Here is a 12,563-nt window from a genome sequence, read left to right on the forward strand (position 1 = left end):
CCAAGCTCTACACAACAGCCTACAAACTCCAGTGCCGGAAGCCTCAGGCCAAACAACCATTAGGACAGGAACACAATCCCACCAATCAAAAAAAAAAAAAAAAAAAATGGGACAAGAAAAAAATATGTCACAGATGAATGAGAAAGGTAAAACCTTACAAGACCAAATAAATGAGGAGAAAATAGGCAACCTACTTGAAAAAGAATTCAGATTAATGATAGTAAAGGTGATCCAGAATCTCAGAAATGGAATGGAGGTACAGATTGAGAAAATACAAGAAATGTTTAACAAAGATCTAGAAGAAGTAAAGAACAAAGAGAGATGAACAACACAATTACTAAAATGAAAAATACATTAGAAGAAATCAATAACAGATTAACTGAGGCAGAAGAACAAATAAGTGAGCTGGAAGACACAATGGTGGAAATAACTGCTGAGGAGCAGAATAAAGAAAAAAGAATGAAAAGAAATGAAAACAGCCTAAGAGACCTCTGGGACAATATTAAAGGCACTAACATTCAAATTATATGGGTCCCAGAAGAAGAAGAGAAAAAGAAAGGGTCTGAGAAAATATTTGAAGAGATTATAGTGGAAAAATTCCCTAACGTGGGAAAGGAAATAGTCACCCAAGTCCAGGAAGTGCAGAGAGTCCCATACAGGACAAGCCCTAGGAGACACACACCAAGACACATATTAATCAAACTAACAAAAATTAAATTCAAAGAAAAAATATTAAAAGCAGCAAGGGAAAAGCAAAAATAACATACAAAGGAAGCCCCATAAGGTTATCAGCTGATTTTTCAGCAGAAAGTCTGCAGGCCAGAAGGGAGTGGCAGGATATACTTAAAGGGATGAAAGAGAAAAACCTGCAACCAAGATTACTCTACCCAGCAAAGATCTCATTCAAATTCAATGGAGAAATCAGACAAGCAAATCTAAGATAATTCAGCACCACCAAACCAGCTGTACAACAAATACTAAAGGAACTTCTCTAAGCGGGAAACATGAGAGAAGAAAAGAACCAAAAAAACAAACACAAAACAATTAAGAAAATGGTAATAGGAACATACATATCAATAATCACCTTGAATGTAAATGGATTCAATGCTCCAACCAAAAGACATAGACTGGCTGAATGGATACAAAAACAAGACCCGTATATATGTTGTCTACAAGAGACCCACTTCAGACCTAGAGACACATACCGACTAAAGTGAAGGGATGGAAATAGATATTCCATGCAAAAGGAAATCAAAAAAAAGCTGGAGTAGCAATACTCATATCAGGTAATATATACTTTAAAATAAAGAATGTTACAAGAGACAAGGAAGGACACTACATAATGATCAAGGGATCAATCCAAGAAGAAGATAAAACAATTATAAATATATATGCACCCAACATAGGAGCACCTCAATACATAAGACAAATGCTAACAGCTATAAAAGAGGAAATTGACAGTAACACAATAATAGTGGGGGACTTCAACACCTCACTTACACCAATGGACAGATCATCCGGACAGAAAATAAATAAGGAAACAGAAGCTTTAAATGACACAATAGACCAGATAGATTTAATTGATATTTATAGGACATTCCACCAGAAAGTGGCAGATTACACTTTCTTCTCAAGGGCACATGAGACATGCTCCAGGATAGATCACATCTCTGGTCACAAATCAAGCCTTAGAGAATTTAAGAAAATTGAAATAATATCAAGCATGTTTTCTGACCACAATGCTATGAGATTAGAAATCAATTACAGGAAGAAAACTGTAAAAAACACAGATAGATGGAGGCTAAACAGTGTGCTACAAAATAACCAAGAGATCACTGAAAAACTCAAAGAAGAAATAAAAAAATACATAAAACAAATGACAATGAAAACATGATGACCCAAAACCTATGGGATGCAGCAAAAGTAGTTCTATTAGGGAAGTTTATAGCAATTCAAGCTCATCTCAGGAAGCAAGAACAATCTCAAATAAACAATCTAACCTTACCCTTAAAGCTACTAGAAAAAGAAGAACAGAGAAAACCCAAGGTTAGCAGAAGGAAAGAAATCATAGAGAGAAGATTCTGAAATAAATGAAAAAGAAATGAAGGAAATGATAGCAAAGATCAATAAAACTAAAAGTTGGTTCTTTGAGAAGATAAACAAAATTGATAAACCTTTAGCCAGACTCATCAAGAAAAAGAGGGATAGGACCCAAATCAGTAAAATTAGAAATTAAAAAAGAGAAATCACAACTGTCACCACAGAAATACAAAGGACTGCAAGAGACTACTACAAACAACTATATGCCAATAAAATGGACAACTATGAAGAAATGAACAAATTCTTGAAAAGGTACAATTTTGCAAGATGGAACCAGGAAGAATTAGAAAATATAAACAGACCAATCACAGGTAATGAAATTGAAACTGTAATTTAAAATCTTCCAACACACAAAGTCCCAGGACCAGAAGGCTTCACAGGTGAATTCTACCAAACATTTAGAGAAGAGCTAACACCTATCCTTCTCAAACTCTTCCAAAAAATTGCAGAGGGAGGAACACTCCCAAATTCATTCTAGGAGACCACCATCACCCTGATACCAAAACAAGAAAAAGATATCACAAAAAAATAAAATTACAGACCAATATTACTGATGAACATAGATGCAAAAATCCTCAACAAAATGCTAGCAAACAGAATCCAACAACATGTTAAAAGCATCATATACCATGATCAGGTGGGATTTATCCCAGGAATGCAAGTATTGTTCAACATATGCAAATTAATCAATGTGATACACCATATTAAGCAATTAAGGAATAAAAACCATATTATATCAATAGATGCAGAAAAAACTTTTCACAAAATTCAACACTATGATAAAAACTCTACAGAAAATGGGCACAGAGGGAACTTATCTCAACATAATAAAGGCCGTATATGACAAACCCACAGCAAACATCATTCTCAACGGTGCAAAGTTGAAAGCTTTTAAAATAAGATCAGGAAAGAGACAAAGATGTCCAGTCTCACCAATCTTATTCAACATAGTATTGGAAGTCCTAGCTTGGCAATCAGAGAAGAAAAAGAAATAAAAATAATACAAATTGGAAAAGAAGAAGTAGAAATGTTTCTGTTTGCAGATGACATGACACTATACATAGAAAATCCTAAAGATGACACCAGAAAACTACTAGAACTAATCAATGAATTTGATAAGGTTGCAGGATACAAAATTAATGCACAGAAATCTCTTGCATTCCTATAAACTAATAAACAAAAAATCAGAAAGAGAAATTAAGGAAACAATCTCATTTACCACTGCAACAAAAAGAATAAAATACGTTGGAATAGACCTACCTAAGGAGGCAAAAGACCTGTACTTGGAAAACTTTAAAACATTGATGAAAGAAAACAAAGATGACACAAACAGATCAAGAGATATACCATGCCCTGTATTGGAAGAATCAATATTGTGAAAATGTTTATACTATTCAATGCAATCTACAGGTTCAATGCAATCCCTATCAAATTACAAATGGCATTCTTCACAGAATTAGATAAAAAAATTTTACAATTTATATGGAAACAAAAAAGACCCCGAATAGCCAAAGCAATCTTGAGAAAGAAAAATGGAGCTGGAGGAATCAGGCTTCCTGACTTTAAATAATACTACAAGGCCACAGTAATCAAGACAGTATGGTACTGGCACAAAAACAGAAATATAGATCAATGGTACAGGAAAGAAAGCCCAGAGATAAACCCATGCACATATGGTCACATAATTTATGACAAAGGAGTCAAGAACATACAATGGAGAAAAGACAGTCTCTTCAATAAATGCTGCTGGGAAAACTGGACAGCTACATGTAAAGGAATGAAATTAGAACACTTTTTAACCTCATACACAAAAATAAACTCCAAATGGATTAAAAACCTAAATGTAAGACCAGCCACTATAAAACTTTTAGAGGAAAACATAGGACAAACACTCTTTGATATAAATCACAGCAAGATATTTTATGACTCACCTCCTCGAGTAATGAAAATAAAAACAAAAATAAGCGAATGGGACCTAATGAAACTTAAAAGCTTTTGCACAGCAAAGAAAATCATAAACAAGATGAAAAGACAACCGTCAAACAGAAGAAAGTGTTTGGAAATGAAGCAACAGACAGTGGATTAATCTCCAAAATATACAAAGAGCTCATGCAGCTCAATATAAAAAAAAAAAAACACCTAATCAAAAAATGGGTGGAAGACCTAAATAGACATTTCAGCAAAGAAGACATACAGATGGCCAAGAGGCACATGAAAAGATGCTCAACAGCACTAATTATTAGAGAAATGTAAATCAAAACTACAATGAGGTATCACCTCACACTGGTCAGAATGGCCATCATCAAAAAATATACAAACAGTAAATACCGGAGAGAGTGCATAGAAAAGGGACCCCTCTTGCATGTAAGTTGATACAACCACTGTGGAGAACAGTATGGAGGTTCCTTTAAAAACTAAATATAGAACTACCATATGACCCAGCAATCCCACTACTGGGCATATAACCTGAAAAAACCATAATTCAAAAAGACACATGTACCTCTGTATTCATTGCAGCACGATTTACAATAGCCAGGACACGGAAACAACTTAAATGTCCATTGACAGATGAATGGATAAAGAAGATGTGGTGCATATATATAATGGAATATTACTCAGCCATAAAAAATAATGAAATTAGGTCATTTGTAGAGATGTGGATGGACCTAGAGTCTGTCATACAGAATGAAGTAATTTAGAAAGAGAAAAACAAATATCATATATTAACACATATATGTGAAATCTAGAAAGATGTTATAGATGAAGCTATTTGCAGGGCAGGAATAGAATGGTAGATGTAGAGAACTGACATGTAGACACAGGGATGGAAGGCACGAGTGGGATGAATTGGGAGATTAGGTTTGACGTAAATGCACTACCATATGTAAAATAGATAGCTAGTGGCAACCTGCTGTATAGTGCTGGGAGCTCACTTTGGTGCTCTGTGATGACCTAGATGGGTGGGATAGGAATAGGGGAGGGAGCTCCAAGAGGGAGGGGATATATGTATACATATAGCTGATTCACTTCACTGTACAACAGAAACTAACACAACATTTTAAAACTATTATACCCCAATTTTAAAAAAAAAGTGGGTGGCTCTGATTATCTGCAGGAGCCTGTTCTGCTGATTGAACCCATGATGTGGGGCCTGCTAGCAGCCATCTCCTGCTTTGCTTTGCTTTGCTTTGGGTAACATTCAACTTCCACTCTAAATAAAAGATAAACCAGTTTGTAAAGACCATCTCTTGAAAGAAGACCAATGTATCAGCTTGCCTGGCTAACCACGTTGTGGCTGATTGTCTTTTTTGTAGGTACGACTACCTACCAAATGTAAAAAAAGTGGTAATACAGGGAAAATTCTTTGTATTACTGAAAGTCCTTGCCCTGAGACTGACCCAACAATCATCTCTTCTTATTCAGAACCCTCTGGCCCCCCATTTTTTTTTTTTTTTTTTTTTTTTTTGGTTCTCAGATGCCAGCCAATGGGTTTCAGGTCTCAAAGTAAGATAGTAAGAACTTTTTTGGTATACTTGAAAGAAGAGTCATATGGTTTCAACTGGCAAGGAGGAAAGTGAATGGTTATACTTTCTGAAATTCATAATTTAAATGAACAAGTGAATTAAAGATTCAGGAAGGCTGTGTGTTTGGCTCAGATTTGCTTAGACGTGGAGTCTGAACCTACATTCATATCTGATGTCCTTCCATGTTACCTTCTCTGAGGTGGCCATCCTTATCTTTAACTATAAAGAAACTGTATTCTCTTTTACACATATACATAGATTGTGATGTCTGGGTTTAAAAGGTATGCTCTGGGAATTCACATGTTGATAAATTATTAAATGGTTTTCTGGCTTGTCTATTGAATTTTCATTTTGAAAGTAAAAATAAGATGACAAATATCAAAATATTTTATGGGTAGAGATATAATTTACAACTTTGTGTTTATAAAAATTAAACAAAAACTTATCAATAGTGTATCTCCAGGAAAAATTCCAAACTTACAGCAAATTCTCACCTGACCCTTTTCCGTTGCCCATTGCCTGCCTGACATCCACACATTTCTTCTACTTTTAGAAAGGAATTTTTCTGTTCGTTAGAGAGGGATTGATATCATCTCTTCACTACAAGCATTAGCCTTAATTAGCCTTAGCCAATCCTTGATGTGGTGATCAATTCAGGGATGAACACATGACCTAAGATGATTAAGGGAAAGGCAAATTCTTTCTCCCACTGACATGAACATGAAGGAAAGTAGCTTCATTTGGTAGAAGAAATTCTGATGCAACCACAAGGAGTGTCAGCCTTGAACTAAAGCCAGCACCATGGATATCAGAGCAGAGAGACTGAAAAACAAACAAAGAAAAACAAAGACAAAAAACAAAACAAAAACAAAAAAAACTGTTTCTTGTGTACATCATCAATTAGCTGTCAGATCAACTTTTTCCTGAAACCTTAAATGCTGTGTTCTCAATATATCAATAAATAAATTGTTTTCTTTTCTTTTGTTTTAAAATCAGTTTGAGGTTTTAATGTTCTCATCCCTTGCAAGCAGAAGAATCTTAAGGTATTATTGCTCACCCAAGATCTATGCAATGAATATGTGCTGGTTTACTAGTTGAAAGACTTTCTACATCCAAAGTATGCATGTTATTCTACATGTAGCATAATAGCAAACACATGTTGTTCCCCATGATAGACATGCTACATCTATATCCAAATGTTCACTGAGAGGATAATGATTGCACCTGCTATTCTTCCAGAACCTAATTCTCAAATCTGTGTTCTTCCTTTTCCCCTTTCTGTAAATACTTCAATTCAATTTTTAAAGTTTATTTCCCAGATGTTAATCACATATATTGGCCCATAACAAAATGTCTTTTTTTCCTCCAAAGTAGGTAGTTAGCCCTCCTATAATAACCTCAATCTTATCTACATCAAATCACCAAGATCTTACCCCTTTTTAAAATTTTCCTTCTGCAGATGTATTCTCAGTTGCCCCTGCTCCCATGACATGACGATGAGTTTGGGATCATTCACGGTGTTTAAACCTTTCAGGAACATTTTACACTTGAAAAATCCTCTTAAAGTGAATATACATCATTGAACATGATTATCCAGGCTTAGAGGAATAATACACAGAACAATATAATCTCTGTGGAATTTGCTAGCAATCGTGCCCATGAATCTCTGTTCACATTTTCAAATCAATTTTAGATTTGTTGTTGATTAAATACTTTGTCCTTACCTTCCATCTCTTGAAATCAAAATCTCAGGGTTAGAAGGGACTTTAAAGATATTATAAACCAGTGCCTCTCAATCTGGTTTGGGATCACACTTTGGAGCCCATCAATCTGGGAAGCTTATTAAATACACACGATCAGACCCCACTCTTACTTAGAGAACATGTGAAATTTCAAAAAGATTCCCAGTGGCTCTAATGTGCATTCTGATTTTAAAATCACAGAAGAATCATTTTAAAAACCATTTAGAAGTTGCAATTAATCTTATAACTTTTATATGTGGCTATATATGGATAACCTCAGCAATAGGTAATTTGCTATCTTTTGAGACAATCTGTCCCAACTGTGGACAGTTGTTTTAGAAACATTTGTCTTGAATTGAGCCTATAATCTATCTTCTGGTAACCACTGACCATCAATTTTAATTCTACCCCTTAGGAACTACATAGAAGTCAATTCCATCTTCCACACACCATCCTTGCTATTACAAGCTATTACACCACCACCCCAACCCTGCTTAAGTCTTCTCTTTTCCAAAAGAAACAGCTTTATTTCCTTCATCATTTCCATTATGGTTTCAAATGTCCTCACCACCACTTTCATCTTCATTCTCTAAACTTCCAACCTTGTTTTCTGAACAAGCCACCCTTCTTGGATAGAAAAGAAAAAAAAAATAATAAAGGGGATTAACAAGTATATATGAATTTAAGTCTTTGGGCCTTGTAGTGGATTGAATGTGGCCTCTAAAAAGATATGTAACTTTCTAATTCTCAGAATCCATGAATGTTATCTTATTTGGAAAAGAGGTCTTTGCAGATGTAATTAAGTTTAAGGATTGTGAGATAAGAAGATCATCCTGGATTAGGCCTGGGTGGGCTCTAAATCCAACCATAAGTGTCTTTATAGGGACACATAAGAGGAGAAGTCCATGTGAAAATGAAGGCAGAGATTGGAAGGAAGCATCAACAAGCTAAGAATGACCTGGAGCCACGAGAGGCTGGAAAAAGCAAAGAACAGACACTTCCCTAGGGCCTTATGAGAAAGCTCTATTCCACCAACACCTTGATTTCCAAGTTCTTTCCCCCGAGGGTGTGAGAAAATAAATATGTGTCATTTTAAACCATCAAGTTTGTGATAATTTGTTATGGCAGTCTTAGGAAACTAGTACAGGCCTTGATATCTAAAATTTAGGGAGAAAAAAAATTAGAAACATTATTAAATAATCACTTTTGATTTTCAATAAGAATTTTTGATGATCAGGTAATATGTCAGTTTAAAACAAAGATCAAAAAAGTCCTTGATATTCAGAATACAAAGCCAATTTTTAGCAGGTAATGATGCCAAATTTATTACCTTTTTCTCTATTTGAATATAGATCATTGATAAATCTCTTAAAAGTGTGAAAGACCAGAAGGGTTCTCAGCACAGAGAAAAGAAATGATTCCTAGGAGACAGCATTAAGTGCAAATAAAACATTTTAAGCTTTACTTTTTTTTCTTGAGAGGATTAATAAGCATTCAGGTCAGGGGGTGCTACAGATAGGATATATCTTGATTTGGGGCATTTGACAAAGTCAAAATATGGTTTGGGGAAAAATGCAGGAAGGTGAACTGAATGATAGTAGTATTATGTGATTCACAAAATGAAAATGTTAATTAATGGCCAGCAGGAAAGGAAACTTCAGGGATGCCACTGTCTTATACATCGAACTTATCCTCTTTCACCATATCTTTGTAATTATGGGTAAATTAAAACCTTTCTGCTTATGAAATTTATGGAGAATGGAACAATCACTACACATACTGAAAAATATTTCAGAACCAAAATATGTCAATAGGTTAAAAGAGTCTATCTCCATCATTTTTTCAAAACCCAACATCTACATAGATACCTTCCAGGCTGCCATGGTGTGTATGGAGTGAGGTTCACTCCAGCTACAGCTAGGCATTTGGGCTTTTACCCCAGCCACACAGAAAATCTTTTATTTATTATACATTGGTGACACATGATATTTCTTTTGACAAAAAGGCTCACTCTACTAAACAAATACGTATGAAAAACTGAAGCCTAGAACAACTGATCCAAAGCAAACTTAAGAAATTTAATATCTGTAAAGACCTAGATTCAGCCATTTATTTAACGAACACTTGTAGGAGGTCATCAAGAAGACATGACCATGAGTAATCGGAGGCACTCAGGTACCACCAGGTAATTGGAGGTTCCTCACCACTCCCAACCCCTACTTCATCCTTGAAATGTAATTTCTGCCCACAGCGGAAACCATTTTCAAGGATGCAGCCTTGAGAGGGTAATGTGTTTTTGAGACAACCTGGACTCAGTTAAGTCTTCTATATAAAGTCTTAAGATTCTGGTGGGTGGGTGCTGAGATCTACTTGTCTTGTGATGCCTAAGATAAGCCTCATATGTAAGGTCCCTTGCTTACTAAACCTGCCACCTACCCATCTGTGTGGTCTGCCTCTTTCTTCTGTCTCTCCTTACCCTCAATGTACAGGCTCACATTTGGGAACCAACAAACACTTGCAAAACATTTATTATGTGCCAGCCATATTTCTAAGCACTTTACAAATATTAATTTATTTAATCTTCATGGCAAACTTACAATGTAGGTACTATAATTACTCTGATTTTACTGATGAGGAAACGGACAGAGAGGGGTCAATTAATGTGTCTGAGGTCATAGCACTGATATGATGATGTGAGTAGTTTGGCTGTGGCATCCTTGTGGTTAATCAGTATCCTTTGCTGATTCTAAATGTATTTTAGGAGCACAAGAAAGAGAATTCTTGATTTTTTAGCACTTGATGAACCGATCTGTTGTGATGATGGTGCCACTTCCACTCTAGAACATATTGTTATGTTTAGGAGACTGAACTTCATGGGAATGTTCACCTACTGAAGCTCCTTTTAATGAGAGCATCCAGAACAGTGGCTGGTAGGCAAATCATGCTATATCTGGGGTTCTTGAGAGTAACAGGAGTGTTGAGCCTGAATCAGAAAAGACATGCAAGGCAAAAATAAACAACATGTGTAAATATTTGATGGACTAAAGGTGGAATAGTAATTCGACACATCCTGTGCTGTGAGAAAGCAGAAATTAATCTGATGGACAAAATTTTAAGGAGAACATGACCAGTAGAGCTCTCCCACAACAATTATAAGGTGGTGAATTCTAAACTACACATTTTGTGTTAGTAAAAATTGGTGACCCACTGACAGACTTGTAGTGGAAAAATGTTCTGTATTGTGTGGGGAGCTGGATTAGATAATCTGTAGGTTTCCTTCCAAATATTAGATTCTATTTTTCTATGTTTATTTTTCTGCAGGCATGCTGAGAAACTGACATGGCAATCAATGAGAGTTTTTGCTTGAATAAATTTTTCAAAGTCAAGCCCATGTTTCTCAGGAATTCTATTGTATCTCCTTTCTCTACCACTTTCCAAATGCCTATTCTAAATTGAAAGAAATCCACAAGAGCAATTTCTTTCTAATTACATAATTGCTGCATTTGGGTGTAGCATCTACTGGAAAAAAATGGCTTGACATTCTGAGATTTTAGTAAAGAGTTGCCTAGTAAAGAACCCAGACTCAAATAACTGTTTACTTAAAACTGGAATTTACTGAAAAACCTCAAACACTGTTTCCCCCTTACACTGTCACATAATTAAATAATTTGACAATTAATTTCTTTCAGGAGAGATAATTTATTTTCATTAAAATATGTAAATATGCATCCCTTGCTGTGATTTTTTTTCTTAATGTTGTTTTTTCACCCAGTGTTGTGATGATGCTCCATGATAAAGGGTTCACAATAGGTTTCACATCGTAGGCTAGAGATTTATACCTCAGCCCTAAAGAATGCTTTTCACCCTGCAACATGGGGTCCTCTGCCCCAGCTACCCACAATGCAAATTTCACAGCAGCCTCAAAGGTTAATGGTTTGCTCTCTCTCCCTGTCTTTGTGTACCTCAGTCTTCAGTTTCCAGGACTCAGTTTGTCTTAAGACATTATTGATAAAAGAAGACATTGTATCAAAAAAAATCTAAAGAGCAAATCCAATGGGGGAAAAATACACACAAAAAAAACAAGCAAAAACACAAAACCTTGCATTTTGGATTATTTAGATAGGATTGTGATAAAGAAAAGATCTAATGACACCAAACATATAGACATCAAGTTTCCGCTGCATGCAAGGCGCCATGTGTGCAGTTGTGAGGCATGAAACATACAACTAAAAAAAGTTCCGTTAAAGGAATTCGTATTTCTTATCAAAACCAAATATAGAATAAGCTGGTTTGGCACTACAGAGAGAATATTTATGTAGGGGAAGGCAATAGGATGAAGCAATGTTTACTCTATGTCTATAATCAGATATATACTCACCTAAAATAGTTCTATGATCATCACATCAAATTACGGAAGGCAAAGTAAAAAAGCAAAACTTCTCTTGGGTCCTGTCTCTTGCTTAATGAGACAAGTTATGGCATTCAGAAAGACTACCAACTACTAAAGAATGTCATATGGAAAGCAAACATGGGGAGTACCAGTGGCCTAAACCCAGAGATTCAAAGTTAAGAATTGAGATCTTTCTACTGAAAGATTACTAACAAACAGAGACTGCAGATGCTCATCCATTACCCACATTGCCTGAGAAATCTCTAATTATTAAGAGTCAAAATGACTTGTCAGGCAGTCTTTTCAGGCTTGTTAGCTGATCTAAATCTCAATTGATTAAAGAAGGGAGAGAAGGCCAAGGCATAATGTGGTATCATCACTAAAGACACATTCAGGTATATGTAGTTGCTACATGATAGCTGTGTTTAATAGGAGAAGAATTTGAACTTTTTTTCTAGGAAAGCGCCACCCGTTCCCCTGTTTTTATTTTAAAGAAATATATGGCTTATTGTTGGGGATGCTACTTCATCCTTAAACACACACATGCATGCACACTTATGAAAGATCTATTTGTCTAGGAAAAAAACAAACAAACAAAATCTTTGTTTTGGTGAGGTTTTCTTTTTTCTTGATTGATTACACTCCATTGGAGAAAGTTGCTTAGCTATTGGCTATTCTACACTGAAATCATGTTTTCTGGTCTTTAATTTTTTGTACCCACTAAAATCTCTAAAACTGAAAAAGAAGAGCAAACTGAAATACAGATGTAATAAAATGTTATTTGATCAAAAAGATGATAATAATCTT

General features: G+C 35.4%; 1 long non-coding RNA gene across 1 annotated transcript in view; it reads left to right on the plus strand.

The window, feature by feature from the left end:
* Positions 1–12,563, plus strand: part of LOC309610889 — a 122,040-nt gene that overhangs the window by 45,359 nt on the left and 64,118 nt on the right. The window lies entirely within an intron of this gene.

Source organism: Balaenoptera borealis, assembly GCF_965194805.1.
Source record: "Balaenoptera borealis genome assembly, chromosome: 14".
Classification (NCBI taxonomy): Eukaryota; Metazoa; Chordata; class Mammalia; order Artiodactyla; family Balaenopteridae; genus Balaenoptera; species Balaenoptera borealis.